This window comes from Peromyscus californicus, unplaced genomic scaffold (assembly GCF_007827085.1).
Source record: "Peromyscus californicus insignis strain IS unplaced genomic scaffold, ASM782708v3 Scaffold_17__1_contigs__length_78620276, whole genome shotgun sequence".
Classification (NCBI taxonomy): domain Eukaryota; kingdom Metazoa; phylum Chordata; class Mammalia; order Rodentia; family Cricetidae; genus Peromyscus; species Peromyscus californicus.
Genome location: NW_026294469.1, coordinates 62,722,983 through 62,734,486, shown reverse-complemented (window position 1 = coordinate 62,734,486; position 11,504 = coordinate 62,722,983).

The following is an 11,504-nucleotide window of genomic DNA, read 5'->3' as shown; positions in this document are numbered from 1 at the left end:
CGCTGGCTTCTTCACCTGGCCTTGCTCACGTTTGTCCTACAGTTCATGACCTGTCCTTGGTGGGAATATGAAAGCACACAGGAAAGAGATAAAGAGTACATCTGCTCCGTTTGTTCCCAGCACGCCTCATCTGCTGCAACACCTCAGGGAACCCATTATGTAGTGTCTCTTAAGGTACTTGTTTTCTATAAGAAATGCTTGAGTGTCTGACTTCTAAGGAGCCCAAGAACTATGGAACCTGACTAACTTCCTTGCTTAGGAGACATCAGGATTGCTGCTGCTCTTTCTCTCTCTCTCTACCATGGCACCCACTGAAGCTAAAACAACACACAGACCTTTGGTAATAAAGCCAGAGGCAGGACAGGAGAAACACCCTCTTTGGCATAACAGTGTCTAGGAAACTGGTTACCAGGGGCTTAGCATTGGCAAGGTGAAAGGGTTGATCAGCTTTATTAATTTATTTTATGTATCTGAGTGTTTTACCTGCCTGTCTGTGTATGAACCACATTTGTGAAGTGCCTGAGACAGTCAGAGGAACGTGTCAGATTCCCTGGAACTGGAATTACAGGTGACTATAAGCCAGTGGTTCTTAACCTGTGGGTCATGACCCTTTGGGGGTCATATATCAGATATCCTGCATATCAGTTATTTGCATTGCAATTCATAACAGTAGCCAAATTTCAGTTACGAAGTAGCAATGAAATAATTTTATGGTTGGGGAGGGGGTCACAATAACATGAAGGGTCACAGCATTAGGAAGGTTGAGAACCACTGCTGGAAGCCACCATGTGGGTGCTGGGAATTGTACCTAGGTATTGTGAGTCCTGGGACCTCTGCAAAGAGCAACCAATGCTCTAACCACCGATCTAGCCCAAGATCTGATCGTTTGTCTACCTCTCGTTGTAATGTTAGATGGTGATAAATGGCCATCACTTTGTCCATCCCCTCTTTACCACTCTCTAATTATGGAAATTTCAAGAACTTAATTCATTCTGTCCCCCTATAAGGGATGGTGACTTGGAGTACCTGGTAGTCTACAAGAAATGACCCTGCCAGGAAGTGGTGGCACACGCCTTAAATCCCAGAACTTGGGAGACAGAGGCAGGTGGATCTCTGAGTTCAAGGCCAGCCTGGTCTAAAGAGTTCCAGGACAGCCAGGACTACACAAAGAAACCCTGTCTTGAAACCTAATACTCCCCCCCCCCAAAAAAAAAGAAATGGCCCTAAATGTATTGAAGAGTCTGCAAGATTGAGTTGGATGGAGTAGCTAATCCACTCCCTGAATTCCACAGTCCTGGCAATGCCGTGTGTGTCATAACAGGGCATGGAAGGAGGAGGCAAAGGCTTGTGTGAGCTTTCCTGTGATCTAAAGCATGCTCTGCTGGCTCCAGTGAGAGTTCCTTGGCGAGGGATGCATCGTGCCTCCCATCACTCCACCCTGCCCCTTTGATAAGGCTTCTTGGCCTCCTTTCTCTGGCAGGCTGCCAACTCCCTGCCACCAGGCTGTCCACTGATTCCCATGGTGCTATCTGTGAGACCCACTGTATTCCATAATTTCAGGTTCACAAATCCATATTAACCGCTAGCCGTTGATGTGGCATTGGGAATGACCCTGGGCTGCGGCACTGAACAAGACAGCATCTCTCCTCGTGAGCCTCACATTTTTGTGGTGGAGTTCAGGCAGTTAGTGATTAATTACCTATTGTGAATGAGGACAGTAATATGTCCCATAAAGAGAAGCCTCAGGCACAGGCACGTGTCCTTCGGAGAGAGTGGTGTTCCATCTTAGCTCTAGAAGTGATTAGGATTGTCCCGGTGCTGATGGAGAGAAGGTAAGAGTGTCACCAAAAGAGATAAGGACGTAGGTGTCTAAGCAGATAAACACGAAACAAAATGATCTTTCTTCTGTGCTGATGTGGAGCGATTTGGTGGGAAACTGGGAAGACGGACAAGAACAAGGTCACTCAAGGCCTTGGAGACTGTGTATACTTGAGGATTTTATTCTGTGGTCAAGAGTAAGTGGATTATGAGCTTTAAGTGGTGTGTGTGTGTGTGTGTGTGTGTGTGTGTGTGTGTGTGTGTGTGTGTATGTGTTTGAGGGGAGAGGGAGGGAGGGAGGAAATGCATGAGTGTGTTGTGAGAGAATGTGTGTGAGTGTCTGTGTGTGTGTGTGTGTGTGTGTGTGTGTGTGTGTGTGTGTGAGAGAGAGAGAGAGAGAGAGAGAGAGAGAGAGAGAGAGAGAGAGAGTGTATATGTGTGTAGGAGACAGTTTCAGTTGGTAAAGTGCCAGCCAAACAACCATGAGGACCTGAGTGAGGAGATCCAGCACCCACGTAACAAACCAGTGACATCTTTAACCTGAGTGCAGTGGGGACTAGAGACAGGAGGACCTGGGGCTTGCTGGCCAGGCAAGCCAGAGAGAGATTTTTTCTCAAAAGAGAAGGTGGAGAGGGATCAAGGAAAACACCTAGTCTGCCTCTGGCCTCCAGGCATACACATTCCTACACACAAACATACACTATTTTCTTCTGTGAAATAATTAGATTTTATAATACGAATGATTAGATTTTTGTTTAAAAATATTAAATGGATAGAGAATGGAAAACAGACTGCAAAGAGCATAAGCCCCTCAAGGCATGGGAGTGGCCAGACTCCACCCCAGAGGACCTCTGACTCAGGTCCCACCTACAGAACACTCTAATAGCCAAACCCAGCCTGTCCACAGGCAGGCAGTCCAGCTCCACCCTACAGAGTAAAAAGCCTGAGCTCAGTTCCAGGCCTTGACATCCTACCAACCCCTGAGCTGAAAAACCCACCAGTCCCTGAGCTTGCCCCAAGCTCAGGCCTTGAAATCCCACCAATCCCCACCCTGGAAAGCTCTGCTCCCCATGCAACCCTATTCAAGGCCTGCTCAGTTCTTCGCTGCTTCTCACCCAAGCAGAGGCAGCCACCCTCTTGGGTCTTTCCCAATAAATCTCTTGTGTGATGTTTGTTGTGTGGTGTGACTTTGTGGTATTCCTGGCTCCCAGCTGCCAGGATACCTTTCCCCTTAGTGCTGTAACACTTACAAAGAGGACACGTGGTGAGGCCTGTCTTATATATTATAAGGTGTCTATGGTGCTGAAGAAATGTGAGTAGACTTCCAAGCCAATGAAGAGGTCAGTTATCCAGACATGGGAGTTAGCTTCATATACAGAGGAGAGAACTGTCTGCCACAGCCTGTAGAACTGCCCTTTGCTGATGTAAGGGTGCCAGAAGAGACCGAGTATGGGAGAGAAACAGGGCTGTGCTTTGGGACTGTTGCATTTAAGAGCTGCTGGGAATCACCATGCACCTTCTGGTGACATGTGTCAGGACCCTGACGAAAGCCACCCAGAAATGGACCTCCAATCACAGACGAGCCTATATAATGACTCTGGTACCTAGAATAACTGAAGTATGTGTCTAAAGGCAAAAGAGGGATTGCAAGTAGATGTGAAAGAACTATATTAAGCCTTATGAAGGCAAAGTCACAGAATACTTCTTTAAAATCCATTTTGCTGAGCTAGACACGTGGCATATGCTATAATCCCACTACTTGGAAGGCTATGTTGTGGAATATTACTTTAACTATGTAAAGATGTGTTATATTTGTTTATGTTGCAGAATATTACTTTAACTATGTAAAGGTATGTTACATTTGTTTCTGCTGTGTTTGTTTAATTCTGTAAAAATGTGTTGCTGTTTTATCTTGCCTGCCTAAGGCACCTGATTGGTCTAATAAAAAGCTGAATGGTCAATAGCTAGGCAATAGAGTGATATCAGGGGCTGGCTCTGGAGGGCAGAGAGAATAAGTAGGAGGAACCTAGACTTGAGAGAGGAAAGAAGAGGAGGGAGAAGAGAGAATGAGGAAGAAGCAGAGGGAGACACCCAGGGCTAGACAGACAGACAGACATGGAGTAGGACATACATACAGAGTGAAAGTAAAGTAAAAAGCCCTGAGGCAAACATGTAGATGAAGAGAAACAAGTTAAAATAAGTTCTAAGAGCCAGTGGGACAGGCATAAAATAAAGCCAAACATTTATAACTGATAATAAGTCTCTGTGTCCTGATTTGGGAGCTGGTTGATTCCCCAAAAGAAAGCCTGCTACAAGGCTGAGACAGGAGGATTGCTGCAAGTTGAAACCAGTTTGGGCTACATAGTTAAGACTCTGTCTCCAAAACCAAATCCATTTTATAACATACTTTAAAAAATAAGTCATGTCAAATAAGACTCATCGTTTTCAAGTGTTTGGTAGAACAGTTCCCAATGCCTACAGGATGTACTGCTCTCATCTCTGTCTAATTCTAGAACAGTTCCAGCACTTCTGAAAGAAACCATTTGCTCAGTAAATAATCTCTTCCTTTCCTGTTTCTCGTACTTGTACCCAGTCACCTACTTTCTGTCTGTAGGAGCTACTGAGACTTGTGAAAACGGAATCATGATCTGTATATCTTAATGGCATGTTTTCAAGGCTCATCCACATTGAAGCATGTATTTACACCTCATTCCTTTTAAGTTTTAATAACCCCTTGTGAGTATAAGACGTTTTATTTATTCAGTCAGGTATTGGGTTGTTTCACAGTTGACTGCTGTAATCAATGCTACTATTAACATTCATAAGCAAGTGCATAAGCACCTGCTTTTAGTTTTCTTGGGAACATTTCTAGGTATGAAATTCCTGGGTCCCGTGGCTCATTCCATGTATGAATTTTTAAATAATGGCCAAGTTTTTTTTTTTCCATAGTGGACCACATCAATTTACATTCCCATTAGTAATGTGATTAACATTTCTGTTTCTTCTCATCCCCCTCCCTTTCTATGGTTTGGATGTGTCCACCAAAGTTTGTGTTATTTCCCAGTGTGGCAGTGTTAAGGGTTGGGACCTTTAAGAGTTGATAAGTCCATGAGCCCTGTTCTTACATGAATAGATTAAGGACATTATCGCCAGTGTGGGGTCCTGGTAAAGGGGGATATTTCCTCTTCTCTGCTCCCTCTCCTGCTGCTCGCATAAAGGGATAAGATCTTATAATTCTCTTCTACCAACTTGATCTCTGAGAATGATAAAGTGCCCGTGTTGTCACCTGAAGGTAAGCAGAAGGTCTATGCCACACTCACATGTAGTAAATTCTCTTTGAATAATTGTCAACGGCCCCTAAATCAGCACCTCACCATGCCAAGAAGCCCATTTCCTAACTCCTGGGAGCTATGAGTAGGACTCTTAGGGAAAGAAAGAGACAGCTACATTTGTTACTGCTCATTTTCAGCTTTTAATTTTTTTTCCCCCGATCTGCTGGGTTTACAAGTAAGCCTTCTTAAGTCTCTCATTTCAACATCCTTCTACCAACTCTCTCAGAAACTATCATTCAGGTGTTTTGTTAGTCCCTCCCCTCCCCGCACCCTGTTCCTCCCCACCCCATCCCCCCCCACCCCCCCACCCCATCCCCCCTACCCCACCACCCCACCCCTGTCTCCTTGCCAGTTGCAGCCTCTTCATGCAGCGGTCCTGGTGTTCTTGACTCAGTAGCTACTATGCTTGTGGTATTAGCAGAGCAGATACATCGGCCCAAAGACACACAGTGTCTTATGCTCCACACACATGGACACAGCAAAGTAGCCTTAGAGCCACTTCACATCCTTGGCAGGGGCAATCAACCCAAGTGCCACCCTCTTTACTAGAGAATTCTTTGACTGTGCTACCATTATTGCCATCTTATTGATTCCCTCTCCGTGTCTCTGCATGTACTACTTCCCACCTGTCTTAGGGTTCCTATTGCTGTGAAGAGACACCATGACCACAGCAACTCTTGTAAAGGAAAACATTTGGTTGGGGTGGCTCGTTTACAGTTTCAGAGGTTGAGTCCATTATCATCACGGTGGGAAGCACAGCAGCATGCAGGCAGACATGGTGCTGAAGGAGCTGAGAGGTATACCATCCTCATCTGCAAGCAACAGGAAGTGAACCGTGTGCCATACTAAGCATGGCTTGAGCACAGGAGACCTCGAAGCCTACCTTCCACAGTGACACACTTCCTCCAACAAGGCCACACCCACTCCAACAAAGCCACTCCTCCTAATAGTGCCACTCCCTTTGGGGGCCATTTTCTTTCAAACAAGGTGGAGAATTTTGAAGTTGGACTGAATGTATTTTTGCATTATGACATGGCTACAAGCCTTTGGGCCCAGGGAGTTGGAGTGTGGTGGTTTAAAAAAAAAATGCCCCCCAAAGGGAGTGGCAGTATTAGGTGTGCCTTTTTTGGAGTAGGTATAGCCTTGTTGGAGGAAGTGTGTCACTGTGGAGGCGGGCTTTGAGGTCTTGTATATGCTCAAGCCATGCCCAGTGTCTCAGCCCACTTCCCACTGCCTGTGAATCAAGATGTAAGAACTCTCTGCTTCTTTTCCAGTACCATGTCTGCCTGCATGCTGCTACATTCCACCACAATGATAACGGAATAAACCTCTGAACTGTAAGCCAACCCCAATTAAATGTTTTCCTTTATAAGAGTTGCTGTGGTCGTGGTATCTCTTCACTGCAATGGAAAACCCAACTAAGACAGAATTTGGTACCACGGACTGGGGTATTGCTGTGATAGGCCTGACCATGTTTTTGTTTAGAAGTATTTGAACTTCGGTATGCTTTAAGCATAAAGTGGAATGCTTTAAGCACTGCTTAATGGGCCATACTAGTAGGAGCATGGAAGACAGTGGTGCTGAGAATATTTGATCTGTGTGAGGCTATCTCAAGAGGTTTCAGAGGAGAAGAATTTTATCATTCTGCCTAGAGATTGTTCTTGTAATATTTTGGTGAAGAAAGTGGGTGCTTTTTGCCCTTGTCCGAAAAGTCTGCCTGAGGCTAAAGTGAAGAGTTTTGGATTAATTGGCAGAGGAAATCTCAAAACAACCTAGTATAGACTCTGTTGTGTGGTTATTAGTGGAAACTCTAACAAAGATTTATAATGAAAAGGAGCAAGCTGAGAAGGGTAAATTATAAAATGTAAAATCTTAGGAGAAATGGAGAACCAGAAGTGTTCAAGGAAATAAACAGATTAAGAAGTGGAATAAAGGGAGTGGTGACCTTAGGGCAAGATCCCACCAGCTAAATTTCCAATATGTGAAGAGGGATTAAAGAAAAGCTTAGAGCTAGGTGTGGTGCATGCTTTTCATCCCAGCACTCAGAAGGCAGGCTGGCAGATTTCTGAGTTTGAGGCCAGCCTGGTCAATAGAGAAAGTGTTTCCTCAACTGCTAGGCCTCCAATAGGCCCAATTCATGGTAGACCAGTACCTGGGTCTCACTCTCTTTCTCAAGGATATATTGACCCAGCATCCTCAGGTTTGGGGAGCTCCAGCACCACGATTTGTCGCCAAACATCTGGAAGAGCCACCTTCCACAGTCCGACCCTCACTCCCTCTGGCTTCTCCTCTGAGAAGTGTTAAATATTAAGGTGCTGAATGGAGCAGCCCCATTCCCTGGACACAACCGCACTTCTCAGGGGATCCTAGCTGCCTCTATCAACCTCAGAGTCTCATGCAATTTGAGTAGCCATTGCAACAACCAATATTTTCACAGTGTCTAAACTGTGTCAAGAGAGAGATTCCCTCTTAATGCTCCCATCTGCCCTTTCTTTTTCCTTTATATAGAAACCACCACTTTTTCTTTGGATCTATTATAGGGCTTTTCAGGAACCAAGTAATGGATTTCCATTCTAAATAGTGAACTGGAAGAGAGCCACTTGTTGAAAAACCGGAATCCTTTGTTTGAAGATGTCCTCCATGGCTTTGTGTCAAGAAAAGAGAAATGGGATCAAGGAACCATTTTATATGGGCCTCCCCATCAAGTAATGATAGGAGCAACTGATACTCCTTAGGAAAACCAGAAGATAGTCTACAGTGACTCCAATAACCTAAGCTGGAACGTAAAGCCTGGAGGTGTGGAGGAGGAGGGTTGGCAGTCCAGGGCATGGGCTATGAGTGTGTTGGTGGAACATCAACTCTGTTTGCAGTGCTGTGTCCTGTCAGTCTGCTGAGACCAGCCTCTTTCTCACTCAAGGCTGCCATAGATGAGACATGAGCCATCCCCTGGACACTTCTGTTCCTAACTGTCCTTCTATCCTGATGCGACATGTGTGCTCTGAGCAGGTGGGAGTTAGTTGCCCGTCATTATGCATACTATATATTCTCAGGAGGAGTACTTGCTGTCATCTCCTCCTGTCAATTGTGTGAAGGGGCTCCAGTCTGCCAGAGGCTGTCATACCAGCCACTGGCTAAATTATTCCACATTTCTCTTTTTTTTTTTATCTTTGCACAGGAGGAAAACATGGCCCAGGAAAGAGACTTTCCCAAATACACAAACAAAAGAAAATAATATAGTTGTGACTAGACGTCAGATTTGCTTCCAAGACTCTTGGTTGCTTGTTGTTGTGTAGATGGCGTTTTTAGAAGTTAAAAATACTTGGCATTTTTTCAGGTTTATGCACCTCCTGTGCCCACTCCAAAGCTACTGTTGTTTTAAGGCAGTTTCACTCTCTAGCTGGCCGGGAACTCACCGTGTAGCCCAGCCTGGCCTCCAACTCACAACGGTCCTCTTGTCTCCACTCCCAAGGGCTGGGACACAGATGTGCTGCAGCATGCCTGGCTTCTGTAGCCATTGTTCTATTTCTTTCTCTTCATAACAAATGTCATTTTAAAAATTATCACAAAAACGATAAAGGCTAATTTTGAAACAAAGGAAAATGCAAGATTTACGAGGCTCCCTTACATATTTGGTGCATGTCTTTCTTAACTTTCCCTTCAAATATAAATAGTACATATTATATGTCACAAATTTATAATCGTATTTTATAGCCTGTTTATTTTTGATCTGATCCATTATAAACATTACTCCATGCCATTAAGAAAATTCAAGTATCATGTATCTTGGCAGGAGCAAGATTCCATCATGATTTTCCATCATTTATACAACCGTTTGTCTTTGCTTCATTTTTTCTATTGCTACCACCATTGTTGAATTATATATGGAATAGCAATTATCATATGTGTACCTAAATCTTTGTCAGTATCTCTAAGCATGATCCCAGGATGTGTAACACCTGGGTGCAGAGTCTGAGCAACATTGCTAGCACACTGGCCTGCATGAGAAACATGCTAACACACTGGACTGCAGGACCCACGTCTGTTCCAGACTTCTTGAAAGAACAGTTGATGTTGGAAGAGCCTGTGCTCCTCTGTCCATTAGTCTGTCTTTTGCCCCCTTGGCCCCTCTAAAATGGTTGTTATGTAGGGAAACAGTTAAAACTGAAATGAATGAGACTCAGAAGGACAAGCACGACACACTTTCCTCGTGTGTGGGATTTGGGGGAGAAAGGGTGAGAACATAGGAGGGAACTGCTAGGGAAGAGGAAGGGGAGGGGTGGGGTAAGAAGGGTAATAGGATATGTGTGAGCAAGTAGATGGTATACATGACGATGTCACCATCAAACCCATTGTTCTGTACCACTAATGGATACCAGTAAAAAAGGAAAATAAAATGGCTCTCATATTTAACCTCTTACTTGAAAATTGTCATGAAACTTCTCCAGTCTCATCTTAAAATTTTTAAAAATTTATTTTTGTGTCTGTGTGTTTGATGTGTGTGTGTGTGACAGTGAGTGGGTGTGCATGTGAGTGTGTATGTGTAAGTGTGTATATGTGAGTGTGTGTACATGAGTTTGTGAGCATGTATTTGAGTGTGTATGTGAGCGTGTACGTGTGTGAGTATATGTGAGTGTGTGTATGTGAATGTGTATGTGTGTGTGTGTGCATTTGAGTGTGTGTATATGTGCATGTGTGTATGTGAGTGTGTGTGTGTGTGTTTGGGGTTTGTGCATGCCACAGTGCATGTGTGGAGGTCAGAGGGAGTCTGTGGTTCTTTCTTTCCATTGTGAGTTCTAGGGACCAGCGCGGGTCATCTGGCTGACATCTGCTGAGCCCCCTTGCCGGCCGGTACTTCACTCCATGGTAACATTTGCTCTCTTTCTCAAAACTCTGCTTCTTGGACTTTCGCATGCTCATTTTTCATGTCCCACTTCCCAGACCTTTACCGCATCTTTTTAGACATGGGAATGATGCAGACTGTTCTGTAGCTCTGTTAGCAGAGATAAGTGAATCAGGATGGCTTTTTCCTACCAACGGGAAGATGGCACACAGCTGCGGAAACTGGCTTAGTGGCTCACCGAAGCCAGGGCCAGCATCTCTGAGACTCGCTTGTCCTTATTCATGTCTGTCCCAAGGTCACAATGTAGCTGGTGGAACCCAGGCATCCCGTCTATATCCAAGAAAGGATGCAGCAACTTGCCCCTCTTGGTGTGCTTTTTCCATAGGAAAGGAGTTCTGTAGCAGAATTCTTACTGTTTCGTTAGCTAGAGGTGGGTCACACATCTGACTTTCAGTTCATCCTCCAGGGGCCTGGGACATGTGACCCTCCTCGGATCAAGAGACCTCCACATTCTACATGAAGGAGTCAGTGTCAGCGGGGAAAGGAAGGGGTGAGGGCGAGAATGGTTCTGCACTGGCTGCAACTTGTGATGATAGATTCCTTTCTCTGCCCTCTTCCCATGTGACTTGCTCTCTGCAAACACCAAGTCACAGACAGATTCACATCTTACCACACTGTGATGACAGTTCAAATCCTGCATCTCCAGCCATGGTCCAGGCACTGTTGTCCTACGTGAACCTTACCCAGGAAGATGCTATATAAAACAGAGCCCTTGATGTCTGCTTCATGGTCAGCACTGAGCATCTCTGAGACTCCTGAGGACACTGAGGAATAGAGTGGATCTTATCTTAGCTTTGGGTGCCCCAAGGCAACCCAGGGAAAGTTGTGCCTGTTCCTACTTTCTTAGGGAGGTCAGTTCTGCCTGTTTCTACTTTCTCAGGAAGCAGGAGCCAGCAGAAAGGGACCAGGACCTGGAAGGAGGGAGAGTAAGGAGGCAAGCACACTAAGGATCCCACCTCCACTTGGCATCAGTCTTCATTGCTACATCAATCTCTCTTCCTACTAGACCTTTTCTGAGTGGTCACTGGTGCTGTTGCATCTCGGAATAGACTGCTCTTGGGAGACTATGATAAGAATGTGTCTGAGGGTTCCCAGAGCCCAACACTCCACTTCAATGTGCCCTCACTGCCTGTATACCTGTTCCCTCATACACAGGAGTGTCATTGGATCTCACAGCATGTCACACTCCAGAGGCAGCAGGTGGGTCTGGAGCAGGTGGTTTAAGATGATGAGGTGCTATTGGAACACCCAAGGTGGCCAGCTAGAACCAGGCAAGGTCACAGGAACCGGGGGGGGGGGGGGGGGGAGGCACGAGATGTGCCTGACAACGAACGTAAGTGAGCACGATGTTGAACAAAGAGGAAAGCTAACACCATGCACTTCCTTGCCCTGTGCTGTACAGGCAGCCAGTGGCAGCGTGCTGTCCTCGACTGTACCTAGTCCTCTTCTCACAC